Genomic DNA, 14,501 nt, shown 5'->3' on the forward strand with positions numbered 1-14,501 from the left:
GCAGCCAACATTCTCAACCACTATCTGGAGGATGGGTGTCCTGGACCAACAGCATCCACTGTAGGGGGAAGAAGCTCTTTGACAATTGGGCTACTTAGATTTACTATCTTCCCGAAGACGGTTTTTCCTAGCACAAAATTTGGAGCATATTCAATCTATTCCTCCCAACAAATCCTTATTCTCTATACTACTGATAGCCAGTGATTATTCTACTTTATTAACAATGACTTTAAAACATAGGAATATTTGCTATGAAAAAGAAAGATTAGTGTTCTAATCTTTCCCAAATCACACTGTCCTCCTAGAAATAATCACTGTTGCCAGGTTATGGCATGTGCGTGTGTGTGTGTGCATGTGTAGGCATGTGTAGAGCATGTGTGGGTATATATGTATATATACATACATGTATATATTTTGCTATGCATTTGTATAAGTGCTCATTTTTAGGAGAGCTAGGAAGTTGATTTAAAGAGACGACAGAGCCACTGCAGTCACTGTCACATTCCCCAATGTGGACTTTGATTACGTCCAGTGAGGAGTGATGAACTTTTTGGCTGAGGCTCACAGTCTAAACGTGGAAAACAAGGGTTTGGGAGTTTGAAAAGAAAATGTGGATTAGCATCCGGGTTCCGTGAAGCCCAGGACATTGAGAATGGGAGTTCAGAGGATGGAGCTGAAGTTGAACAGCAAATCTCTTGCGTCCCAGTGGCTAAAATGGTCTCTTCTAACTTGAGAAAAGACTTTTTTTTCTTTGGTCATTTTCTTTATGGTTCTCATTTGACTATATTAATCTGGTGAGCATTTTCTTTTTGGCTTAGGAATCCAGTGACCTGCTTTCTGAGCAGATTCTCAGCATCACCTTGGCTAGGAGGTTACTGAATGTCTCTGAATTCTTTCCTCCTCTCGTTCGGGAATAATAATATGCACCTTATAGAGTTTCCTGCAGGTTTAAATGAGATGATGTTTAGACAGCACTTGGCATGGTGCCTACCATGTAATAAGCACTCAGTGAATTATGGATGCCTTATAACGTGTATTTTCCTATCCTCCCAACTGCTTCGGGTAACTATACTTCATTCAAGACTTCCTTCTCGGGCATTAGGAGAGGCTGCCTGGTTTCTGTGGACTAGCACTAACTCATCTTACTCGAAAATAAAATGAGGGCTTCACTGGTGGCGCAGCGATTGAGAACCCACCTGCCAATGCAGGGGACACGGGTTGGAGCCCTGGTCTGGGAAGATCCCACATGTCACAGAGCAACTAGGCCCGTGCGCCACAACTACTGAGACTGCGTGTCTGGAGCCTGTGCTCCGCAACAAGAGAGGCTGCGATAGTGAGAGGCCCATGCACCACGATGAAGAGTGGGCCCCGCTCGCCGCAGCTAGAGAAAGCCCTCGCACAGAAATGAAGACCCAACACAGCCAAAACATAAAAAATATATAAAAATAAATAAATTAATTAAAAACAATAAAATGAGAAAAAACAGTGTCTGCTGTAACTCAGGTGCCCCAGTATTGTGCTGGCAGACCATCCACATCTCAGGGAAGCAATTTCTTTTCGTAAATGAATAACCCAGAATAGTCAGCCAGTGCCTTGAGCCATTCCTGCCTTCTGGATACAGGAAAGATTAGTATTGATCGGAAATCTCAGGCCAAAATGGCAAATGGAAAATCTCCACCCATTGTAGGCCAACCAGTTCCTTGATTAAAAAACAAACAAGCAAACAAAACCTTTAAAGCAGATCAATAGCATTTTAAATGGTTTCCTCTTTGTACACTTTTTCATGCCTCTTTGTGGTGGGAGTGCAGTGGCGAGCCTGGGATTCAGGGCTTAGTTTCCTTTTTTGCCTGTCCTCTCCGTCAGGTCCTTTGAGTCCGGTGGCAGCCTTGTAGGAGAGGGAACCATTTGTACCCAGTTCCAGCTTCTGCTAATAAGCATTTCCATCTCTGATCCTTTTGAGCATGAGGCCTTTGAAGTGCATATTTTTTCAAGACTGTTAATTGTGTGTGCCCTCCTCCGGGAGATGCCAGCGGTAAGGATTCACCTCCTGCTTCTCAGTGTAGAGGGAGCCCCGAGGGACCTGTAGCGCAGGGGAGACCTCTCTAGGGTTGGGGTAAGTGAAATGTGTCCCCTCCTCCTGGTTGCTAGGAAGGGAGAGCCCCAAAAGTGCCCTTGGTACCTCCCTGCAGTGGTGTCATTTGGAGAGACCCCAAAATGTGCCCAAGGAGGGTGCCAGTTGCTACTCACAAAGCCTTCTCATAGAGCTGGTGGTCTTTTTTTTTTTTTTTTGAATTAATTAATTAGTTTGGTCTTTTTTGAACTTTTGTATTTTATTTTATTTTTTTGTACAGCAGGTTCTTATTAGTTATCCATTTTATACATATTAGTGTGTATATGTCAATCCCAATCTCCCAATTCATCCCACCACCACCACTCCCACCCCTGCCACCTTCCCCCCTTGGTGTCTATACGTTTGTTCTCTACATCTGTGTCTCTGTTGCTGCCCTGCAAACCGGTTCATCTGTACCATTTTTCTTGGTTCCACATATGTGTGTTAATAATTTATTTATTTCTGGCTGCGTTGGGTCTTCGTTGCTGCGTGCAGGCTTTCTCTAGTTGGGGTGAGTGGGGGCTACTCTTCGTTGCAGTGTGTGGGCTTCTCATTGCAGTGGCTTCTCTTGTTGCAGAACATGGGCTCTAGGCGCGTGGGCTTCAGTAGTTGTGGCTCATGGGCTCTAGAGCGCAGGCTCAGTAGTTGTGGCGCACGGGCTTAGTTGCTCCGCAGCATGTGGGATCTTCCCGGACCAGGGCTCGAACCCGTGTCCCCTGCATTGGCAAGCGGATTCTTAACCACTGCGTCACCAGGGAAGCCCCAGAGCTGGTGGTCTTGAATTACAATTGTGCCTCCATTCTGTGTCTGGCTTCTAAACCTCCTAGCAGATCTTTTGATGTGTGTGCATTTTCCCAGCTTGGAGATTTTGCTGGCAAACTGCATGATTGGCAGGAGGGAGGCACAGCACCGGCCCTCTGCGGAGCTGGCAGGGAATAGGGTAATGTACTCAGCCCCCGCAGAGCCCAAAGTCACTTGAAAGAGACAATGATGGTCTCCAGATGAAGTTGGCAGAAAGATAAAAAGGACACAGGGCCTCAGTCTTGGCCACACTGGTTTCAGTGGATGATCCCAGTAAACATTTAATCAGTCTTCAGTCTTTGAGATGAAAATGTTTTTCCTATCCCTATGGAGGAAGATGTGAAAAGACGTGGGAAAGGGCCAGGAGGAAGGGAAGAAGAGGAGAGGATGCACATTTCCAGACTGCTGTGGCCTGAATGTCTGTGTTCTTCCAAAATTTGTCCATTGAAATATTAATGCCCGATGTGATGGTATTTGAAGGTGGAGCCTTTGGGAGGTGCCTAGGTGATAAGGGTAGAGACCTCATGAGTGGGATTCATGTTCTTATGAAAGGGTCCCCACAGAGCTCCCTCCCTCCTCCAAGCCCTAAGGACATAACGAGCAGGTGCCAGCGATGAACCAGAAAGAGAACCCTTGTTGGAACTTGCTGGGACCCTGTTTGGGGCCTCCAGCCTCCAGAACTGTGAGAAATAGATTTCTGTTGTTTATAAGCCACCCAATCTGTGATATTTTATTGTAGCATCCTGAACGAATTAAGACACAGATCTTCTGCAGCCCTATTTTCCAGTCTCCTACTGGTGCAGGAATTCCCATTTTATAAACCTGGGAGCACAGTAGCCTTTGCTCGAGCACGTGTAGTGATTGCAAGCTGTCTTTGCAAGGTCGCCTCCGGCTGTTAGCCAGTCAGCAGTTGTGTCAACAAATTTTCGTTGAGCTTCTCTTTGCAAGCATTCTTTTCCCACGTAGGGAGCTCCCCTGACTTGCAGTTAGAGCTGTGGTCTTCTGGAAGAGAAATCACAGGCCCTCCTAGGATCCTCCACTACCCAGCACTTCTACTAGGTTTTATGATTACCTCAGTACGTGAGTGGTTTTTTAAAAGAGGAAGCTGCATTAAAAAAAAAATCTGTGTGACTAGTATAGGGCTGGGCGTCTTCACTAATGAATGCAGACAGTCCCCAACTTAGGATTGTTTTACTTTAAGATGGTGCGAAAGCAGTATGCATTCAGTAGAAATTGCGCTTCCAGTTTTGAATTTTCATCTTTTCCCGGGCTAGCGATGCGCGGTCTGATGTTCTCTCAGGATGCCGGGCAGTGGCAGCTCCCAGTCAGCCCCCGGGTCGCAGGGTAAACAACCGATACGTTTGCCACCATTCTGTACCCAGACAGCCATTCTGCTTTTCACTTTCAGAACAGTATTCAATCAATGACGTGAGACCTTCAACACTCTGTTATAAAATAGGCTTTATTTTAGGTGATTCTGCCCAACTGTCAGCTAATGTAAGTGTTCTGAGCACGTTTAAGCTAAGGGAGGCTAAGCTGTGATGTTTGGTAATTCAGGTGTATTAAATGCATTTTCGACTTACAATATTTTCAACGTAGGATGGGTTTATCAGGACATAACCCCATCCTAAGTGGAGGAAGATCTGTATCATAAAAGTAGCTAACTGGCATTGTGCTAAGCCCTTTATATAGATTGTCTAAGTTATCCTCAAACACCCTATGAGGTAGATATTATGCTTATTTCCACATTTGCACATGAGGAAGTGGAGGCCCACAGAGTTTAAGAAATATGTTCGAGAACACATATCGCAGCAAATAGGGAAGTCGTGTGACCCTATGCCCTCATACTTTGAATCATCAAGACTAAATTTCATCGTCTAGAATCTGCTTTAAAAAATGCAGTGTGTCTGGGCTTCTGGTGGCACAGTGGTTGAGAGTCCGCCTGCCGTTGCAGGGGACACGGGTTCGTGCCCCGGTCCGGGAAGATCCCACACGCCGCAGAGCGGCTGGGCCCATGAGCCATGGCCACTGAGCCTGCGCGTCCAGAGCCTGCGCTCTGCAACGGGAGAGGCCACAACAGTGAGAGGCCCGCGTACCACAAAAAAAATAAATAAATAAAAAGCAGTGTGTCTGTGACCCTCTAGGACTGAATGATAGGAGTCGTTCTTACATTTGGGATTGGCTGTGCAATTTAAATTATTACTTTTTTTTTGTTTGTTTGTTTGTTTTTTGCGGTACACAGGCCTCTCACTGTTGTGGCCTCTCCCGTTGTGGATCACAGGCTCCGGATGCGCAGGCTCAGCAGCCATGGCTCACGGGCCCAGCCGCTCCGCGGCATGTGGGATCTTCCCGGACCGGGGCACGAACCCGCGTCCCCTGCATCGGCAGGCGGACTCTCAACCACTGCGCCACCAGGGAAGCCCTAAATTATTACTTTTTTTTTTTTTTTTTTTTTTTTTTTTCTTTTTGCGGTATGCGGGCCTCTCACTGCTGTGGCCTCTCCCGTTGCGGAGCACAGGCTCCGGACGCGCAGGCCCAGCGGCCATGGCTCACGGGCCCAGCCGCTCCGCGGCATATGGGATCCTCCCAGACCGGGGCACGAACCCGCATCCCCTGCATCGGCAGGCGGACTCTCAACCACTGCGCCACCAGGGAGGCCCAATTATTACTTTTAAAATTATTTATTTGGAAATAATTTCAGTTACAAAAAGTTGCAAAAAGCATACAAAGAATGACCATAAATCCTTCACCTAGTTCTCTAAATGTTTACATCTTACATAACCTCAGCAAAATGATGAAAAACCATGCAGTTAATATCAATAGAATATTATTGTCTAATCTACAAATCTTATTCAACTTTTACACATTGTCCTAATGTCCTTTTTCCTGGTCCAAGATCCAATTCAGGTTACCTATTGGATTTACCTGGCATGTCTTCTCCTTAGAGCCTTTTAATCTGGACTGTTCCTCAACTTACCTTTCTTTTTCAGGACTGTATTAGTTTCCTAGGGCTGCTGTAACAAATTGTCACACGTTTGGTAGCCTAAAGCAACAGAAATCGATTTCCTCACAGTTCTGAAGCCCGGAATTCCAACATTAAGGTGTTGTCAGGATTGGTTCCTTGTGGAGGCTCTGAGGGAACATCTGGTCCTTGCCTCTCTCCCAGCTCTTCTGGCTGCGGGCAGTCCTGTTTGGGACTCCAGGCCCTGCCTCCATCTTTACATGGGCTTTGCTCTGTGTGACTATGTCTTCTATTTTGTCCCCTATAATGACAATTGTTATTGAATTTTGGGTCCACCCTAATCCAGAATGATCTCATCTTGAGATTCTTACCTTAAGGACATCTGCAAACACTGTTATACCACATAAAGTCACATCTGAGGTTCTGGATGAACAGCCTTTTGGGGCTACAGTTCAACCCACTACAATGACCTTGGTGCTTTTGAAGTGTACTGACTGGCTATTTATAGAATGTCCCTCATCTTGGGACCTTCTCATGTTTCCTCATGATGAGATTCAGGGCTACACGTTTTTGGAAAAATACCACGTTAGTGATTTTATGTCTCTAGTACTTTGAATCGGGAGTAATGTGGTGTCAATTTGTTCCATTACTGGTGATACTAACTTTGATTACATGGTTAAGATGGTGCCCTGTAGGTTTCTCCACTGAGTTACTAATTTTCTTTTGCAATCACTGATCTTGTGGTGAGACCTTTTGAGACTATGTAAATATCCTGCTCCTCTTCATTCTTTTGTCCACCGATTTTTATTATTTTTTTATTGACCTATAATCCACATATCATGAAATTCACCCTTTAACATATACAGTTCAGTGGTTTTTATTATATTCACAGAGTTGTGCAATCATCATCACTGTCTAATTCCAGAATATTTTCATCACCCCAAAAGAATCTCATACCCATTAGCAGTCATTCTCTATTACTCCTTCCCTACAGGCTCTGGAAACCAGTAATTTACTTTCTGTCTCTATGGGTTTGCCTATTCTTTAACATCTGTTGGTAATTCTTGCCTGCAACACTTTTTACTGTGGTGTTTGCCAAATGGTGATATTGCTAAGCCATACACTTCTGAAGGCTAGAAGTTATGGTGACCCGTCCAAAGGGATTAAATTATATCTCTTTTTATTACATGATGGCAGTCCTGGTGTCCATTGACATTTATCATTTCTCTCAGACAAAAGCATCCTGATGGATGATAAATTATACGGTCACTCAAGTGACCCAGTTTTTTATGATAAATCCACTTCTCCGATCCTATGTAGGTCTTGCACATAGAAAGATATGTAGAAATCCTATTCCCTTTTTTCCTCATATTGAAGATAAATTCTTGCTGCCCTGAACATACTCCCTCTTACATAATCAGGATGCAGAGTGCTTTTTGTATTTCCATGTGATTTTTTTTTTTTTTTTTTTTGGTGCATGACTTTAAGGTAGTATCTCTTGCTTCTCTACTCTCATCAAACTGTACCCTACCCTATATCAGGACAGATGACCCACCAAGCTCATTTCTATATTATAGATTTCTTTGTAGTTGCATGAATGAAACTTCAATTGTAGTAAAGACATATTGTACACAGTGAATAAGTTTTTGTATGCTTTGATGGTTCATGGCCCCCTACTTTTGCTATGTTGAAATCTATAGCTGTAGAGGAATGTGGCCATTCACTGCTTTCCTTTTATTTTCAGCCACATCTCCTGTCTTCCTCTTTGGTCCGTCAGGATGCTTAAGTTTTCTTCTTATGAATCGTTGCAAAACTGGATCTCTGCATCTTATGTTGCTGCAGTTGATAATTGAACACCATGCAAGGAATTGACATTTATTTCCAATAAACATTATCCTTTTACTTTGGCCAGATATTTCCAGATATTAGAGATATATTTAGCTAGAATTCTTAGTTTGTGTATTCTATAAGTTTGTACATTTTGTAAGTTAGGTGACCAGAGTGATGCTTGGATAAATGACCATTTACCTGTATATAGGGAGTCATGTTAGCTATTCTAAATAAGTTATTTCATTAGTATAAAGTTTCTTATCCCTATGTCTGTTACCCTATTATATAACATTGACTGGTTTGATTCACATTAAATTTGGAAGTGTTTTAGAGATGGTTGTATATTTATTATAGGCTATGTGTCATGGGGTAGGGGATCACTTTCATGGGACTCTGGGAGAAAAGCCCAAGACAAGGGCAGTTGTCCTCCAGAGCAAATGCAAGGATTGGTTTGTAACAGAGCAACTTTGTAAGACCATGCAGTACTCTGTATATGTCCAGGGTAAGAAGCAGCATGTAGATTTACTTATTACTATCCTGAGCAATGTTAGGGAGACCAGTTAAATAAAATAGGATGATAAATTAGTCTTTAATTTTTAAAATCCTTACTACAAGTAGGGCTTGGTGCTATGATTATCCATAGTTTATGGTTAAGGAAATTGAGTCTTAGAGTGGTTAAGTAAGGTGGGCAAGGTCATATACTTATAATACGGCATTGCTGGGATCTAATCTGGGATCAGTCAGATGCCAGAATCCTTGCTTTCAACCTCTGCTCACTATGGCTGTGTGTATTAGAACTACAATAAACGTGTAACTTGTTTGCCCAGGATAATGACATTTATCATTTGTCTCAGACAAATTCATTTTGCCTGGATGATGATTGGTTACTCTAGTTATCGTCTAGGGGGTTCAAAATAAGGTTGAAACCATTTCACCACCTCCGTGGTCCTGTGTGGGTCTTGCTGGGAAAAAAGACTTGTAGGGGGGCTGTTCAGCTCAATTTTATCGTATTCTTTGGCCATATTTGATAGCTCAGAAATGGGATCCAAGCAAGTAGATGATGAGGGTTACTCATGGGTGGGAACTGGGCTCAGGAGGCTACTCATGGCAGGGGTTTAGGGTCCTGGAGAGCTGTAGGGTAGTTCCATCACTGAAAGCAATTCACCAAAACCATTGGTTCCAGGCTTGGAGGGGGGGAAACAGATCAGTCCTAACAGAGTAAGGGACTGGAAAACTTGGAAAGCTTTCAAGGGTCTAGATGTCAAGATGTATTTAAAGAACAGCATCTGTAGATATGAATGAATGAGAAAAGGGAAAGACAGGTAATTATGAACAGAATTATTTCAAATGTAAGGTCTCAGAGTTTGGGCAGTTTGCATTTTACAACACGGCGGCTTAACGTGTGGATTTTGCAGGTACTCGCGACTGGGTTGGATTCTTGGGCTTGGCTTCTTACAATGGAAGTAATAATCATAACTGCTGATGTGTGTATATTATCTCACTCTAGCTCTTGAGTTGCATCATCTCCCATGTTGCTCTGGAAGCATATTTGTCGTTTAAGTTTACTTTGAAGTCAGTCTACACAGTCGGAGATCCTTGGCTTGGGTTACAGCTTTTAAGGAACCAAGTTATACTGAACTTGGCAAGTCTCTTGCTGCTGCCTTGGGAGCTCTGCCTGTTCACATTGTGTGAGCAAGCTCCACTGGAGGAATACAGTACTTCCCAAGCCCCAGAATGTATGTGCCGTACTGAACACCTTCCCAATGGGGCACAGGAACAACTCAGGCATATCTGGATGGATAGGCAGCAGAGAAAACCAAATGGGCTTAGACATATTAGTGTAATTTATGCAACAATTTTTTTAATGTTCAAAGATAGAATTATAAATCTCTTTTACTTATTCATATGCAAATGTTGAAAGATTCCCCCCCGTACTCCTATAATGGATGAGAGTCCATAATGACTTGTGTCCTATTCAAGTTTAATGGAGGGGGGAGAAACACACACACACACACACACACACACACACACACACACACACACACACACACACACACACACACACACACACACACACACACACACACACACACACACACACACACACACACACACACACACACACACACACACACACACACACACACACACACACACACACACACAACCAGAGTTTCTTTTGGGCTGATTAGAGTGCACAGAGGTAAAAGGTGTTGGTGGAAGACACACATCTCTTAGAGAACATGAATCAAACAGAGTCTACTCTAAAGTTTTAATAGCAGAATAATTATTTACAGTCAACAATTCTCAACTATTAATGGGCCTTGCTTTGCTGACTCTTACCATTCAATCATTTTGCTCCTTGCCTTCATTAGATAATGGGCAGGGAAAACAGCACCCAATAATAACTTCACTTTGCATTTTTGTTTCTGGGTAGTGTGTTTTTACATTTCCAATTACTCTCAGAGACTTTTCTTAATTATTTCTCTCAACAGCCTTGGTCATAAATTAGTTTTTATGTGATTGCCAAGACTAAGTGGCTTACTCCATAGCAAGTAAGTTAAAGAAATAGGACCCCAAACTGGTCATTTAATTCTTAGTACTAGTCAGTCCTCTTTCAATTATTGGTGATTGAGCAAAAGCTCAGGGCTCTGTTTTCTCTGTCTTTCATTTTCGTGCACCTCTATGCTGGTTCCTGTTCAAGCAGACTCTCCCTTATGGGGGCAGGATTGGAGCCAACAGCTCCAGGCTTGCATCCTAACTTCTCAACAAACCTAGAGGTGGAGAAAGGTCCTTCTATCCTTGGTCTTCCAAGTAAAAGTCCCAGGCTCATCTCTCAGTGAGTCACATGCTCATCCCTGAGCCAGTCATAGTGGCTGGGAGAATGTGATGCTCTGATTGGACAGGTCTGCATCACATGTGCACCCTGGGGATTGGCTGGGGAGAAAGCTCATGTCGACCTGGACCTTGTGGTAGAGAGTAGAGAGAAGTGATTCCTTAAGGAACATTAGGAAGTTGTAATCAGGAGGTGAGAGAGTGAGGCTGGTCAGGCAAATCACAATTGTCCACTATGACAGATCAGTGGGTGGGAGACGGGCATCGACTTTGGGCTAATCACCTGAGCCAAGAAGAGCTCCATCAGTCCCGAAGTTTTCCTCTAGACACCCTCTGTATTATCTTCTTAAAGTTCCTATGGTTTTAAAGATTATTTTCAAATCAATTGCATTTCTTAAGTAGTCACTGATTTTCCTGTTTTTGTTCATTGCTTACTGACTAGTATAATAGGGACCCCACAGGGTGGCTATAAAGTCACCAGAACTAGACAGTTAATATATCATCACCGATGCAACATTCTACTTCTATGTAAAGTTTCTGAAAAGATTTTTGAAGTAGTGAAAGTAATTCACATAATCCCATGATCTCTTAGGCATCTAGGAACCCACGCTTGGAATGCCTGGTCCAAATAAATAACTTTTTCACCTTGGAGACTTTCTCTTCCAGCTGCTGACTCTACCCCCAGCCTCTTGTAAGCTTATTCTTACATAGTATTGATGAAAAAGTTGATGGGAAAAGGGAGGTTGAAAATCACGGTGTAAGAGATCATTTGAGGACCTGACTTGATTTTAATTATCCATGCTTTTTCTTTCCTTGTTATAAATAATCTTGTAAATTTTGTTCAGATGGATCCTGAAGGTGAGCCTGTCAGGGAGAATAGTTAGGCTGCCTGGGGCTGAGGAACGCAGAAAGGGAGAAAGGAAAAGACATCGCTGTGGGTGGCAGCTTTCTCCCTGGGTAACTTTCATTCTTACCAGATGTCAGAAGATGCTCTCCGTCCTACCCTGAAAACAGATTTCAGTGTCAACCACCTCGTCTTGGATGGAGGTCCAAGTGACTGCAATTTCTTGCCTAAGTTACTGCAGTAATTTCCCAGCTGTCTCGCTGCTCTTTCACTTGCCCTGTCTACAGTCTCTCTCCAACCTCACAACCAAAATGATCTTTGTAAAACACATCTGGAAACCCACACTTCTCACTGCCTTGGTCCAAGTCATCATTACTTCTCACCTGGATTACTTTTTTTAATTTTTAATTTTGTTTTTGGCTGCGCCGCTCAGCTTAGCGGGATCTTCGTTCCCCAACCAGGGATTGAACCCAGGGCCACGGCAGTGAGAGCGTCGAGTTCTAAGCCCAGTCCTCCACCTGGATTATTAAAGAGCTTCCTAGCTGGTCTCCCTGCTTCTGCCTTTGCCCCCCTGCAGTCTAAGCTCAGCAGCCGCCAGGGTAATCCTTATAAAGTATAAGTTCCATCCTGTCATCTCTCTGTTTGAAAACCCTTGAATGACTCCCCGTCTCACTCAGGGTGTAGATCAGAGCCCTCACACCCACCCAGCCTGACTGACCTGCGACCACCCCCTTCTGCGAGCCACCTCGGCTTCACCTTCCACTGCATCCCCTCCCCCATGACTCTACCTTGCTGCCTGTGGCAGCCCTGCCCCTGCCTCGGGGAATTTGCAATTGCTGCTTCCCTGCCTGGAATGTGTGTCGCTCAGATGACCCACATGACTCGCCCCTCCCCTCCCTAGATCTTTGTCCAAATGTCAAATTTTCAGTGAAGCCGTCCATGGCCACCATATTTATTTCCTCTTCTGCTGTGACAAATCACCACAAACCTAGTGACCTAAACAACACACATTTACCATCTTACACACAAATATACCATCTTACAGTTCTGGAGGTCAGAGTCCAAAATGCTTTTCACCGGGGGGGAAAATCAAGGTGTCGGCAGGTATTTGTTTCTTCAGGAGGCTCTAGGGGAGAATCCGTCTGCTTGCCTTCTCCAGCTTCTGGGAGGCGGCCCACTCCGTGGCTCACGGTCCCCTTGCAGCCAGGGATCACATTAGTCCAACATCTGCCTCCATCACTACATCTCCTCTGCCTCTTAGAAGGACACCTGTGATTACAGAAGGCCTGTCCAGATAATCCAGGGAAATCTCCCAATCATAAGATCCTTAATTTAATTACATCTGCAAAGTCTCTTTTGCCGTATCAGGTAACATATTTGCAGTTTTCTGGGATCAGGCCGTGGGCATCTTTGGGGGACCGTTATTCTGCCTGCAACCGTCACCCTGTGTAGATGAGCACGCCTCCATCGACACACTCAGTCCCCTCCATCTGACATGCTTCTACTTACGTGTCTATTATTATTATTTCACTTACTGTTTTATTGACTGTCAAGTAGCTTAGAAAGTAAGCAACTTGAGGCCAGGGACTTTAACTGCTACATCTCCAGGGCCTGGAACAGAGACTCACACATAGCAAACATTCAATATATTTTTCTGAATAAATTATTCTTAAGTATATCATTTCCCCCAAAGATAAACAGTATAAAAGAATCTCACAAGGTTCCGATTTGGGGGCTCCTGTAAGTGCTGACAAAGACCAAAACCTCAAATGCCATTTCTACCTGTGCGTGTCACTCCTACAGCCCTGCTGTGCACAGCTGGACTTGGAGGTTCAGTATGGACCATCTGACACCTGTCTCATTATACTGTCTGTCCGTGATATGTATTCTGTAGCTGGGAGTGAAAACCAATTTTAAAAGAGCAATTTATTATTAGCTTTTGAAGCAAAACCAGGTTTTTGAAAACTTCACAGTTATAATTAATGCGTGCCTTAAATTGTGTTTTAATTGTTATGTCTGCTCTAGGGAGAACAGCCTATGTAGTAGGATTTCTGAGTTTGGCCATTGAAGGGTGTTGTGAGTTTGTGATCCTAGCAGCCCGTAATGAAAAACGGAAAAGTCCTTTTGAACTTTCCAGTACAAATTACATAAAACAGTTAAAAACTGTTACTTTAAAAATTAAAAATGTGTAATAAGTTTAATTGTTGAATAAGCAATACATGCACATAGTACAAAACTTAAAAGGTCAAAAGGGTATATTACAGCCTCTCACCCAGTACTGCTCCATAGAACTTTCTACAGTAATGGAAGTGTTCTATTTTTGTGCTGTCCAACACAGTAACTACTAGCCACATGAGGTAGCTGAACTCTTGGAATGTGGTTAGTACAACTAAAGAATTTTAATGAAGTTTAAGTTACAACTAAATATGGCTATAGTTTTGGGCAAGACGATTCGTGCTCCTAAGCCCTTTCATTTGCCAAACTATTTGAGTTTCCAGGTTTCATGTATTCTTTCCTGGGTACTGGTACATTTGCACACATGTACACATATTTTACTTTTATGAAAAGCTGTTGTTTCTAGGGATTTTGGTTTGTTTGTTTTGTTTTCCATGGTGTAATGGAAAACAGAACATGGAAAGCAAGTAACATGGGTCAGCTGGGATGATGCTCCCCCTCCGACTGTCCCCATAAACTTAGCCTTTGCTCATGGAAGATCATTGACAGAGTAAAGGGATGTGAGGCCTCGGGTGGTAGCCAACTCCCTCCATGTCACAGACCAGGAAGTGCCAGCCCTAAATTTTTTTTTCCAATATTTTCCCCTAATGCCTTCCTGGATCTATCCTAAGAAAGCTTCCAAACCAAATCCAAAACCAGACTTCTGGGGATGTTTCACCATCACATGAATTATAATGAATTACTTTATGGGCATGAATATAATGCAAGAAGTTTCACCATGGATCTCAGTTGAGGTGATAGATTTTTCCTGTGTCATCAGATTACACTTGTGAATTCCCTTTGTGAATAAGTTAGTGAGAGAGCAGTTTGACAAGAATCCAAAGAGGAACCGATCTCCCCTCATTTCTCGTTTAAATTTCTCCAGCTATGAAGTAGCAGAGGTT

This window comes from Mesoplodon mirus (assembly GCF_964341445.2).
Source record: "Mesoplodon mirus genome assembly, chromosome: 15".
NCBI lineage: Eukaryota > Metazoa > Chordata > Mammalia > Artiodactyla > Ziphiidae > Mesoplodon > Mesoplodon mirus.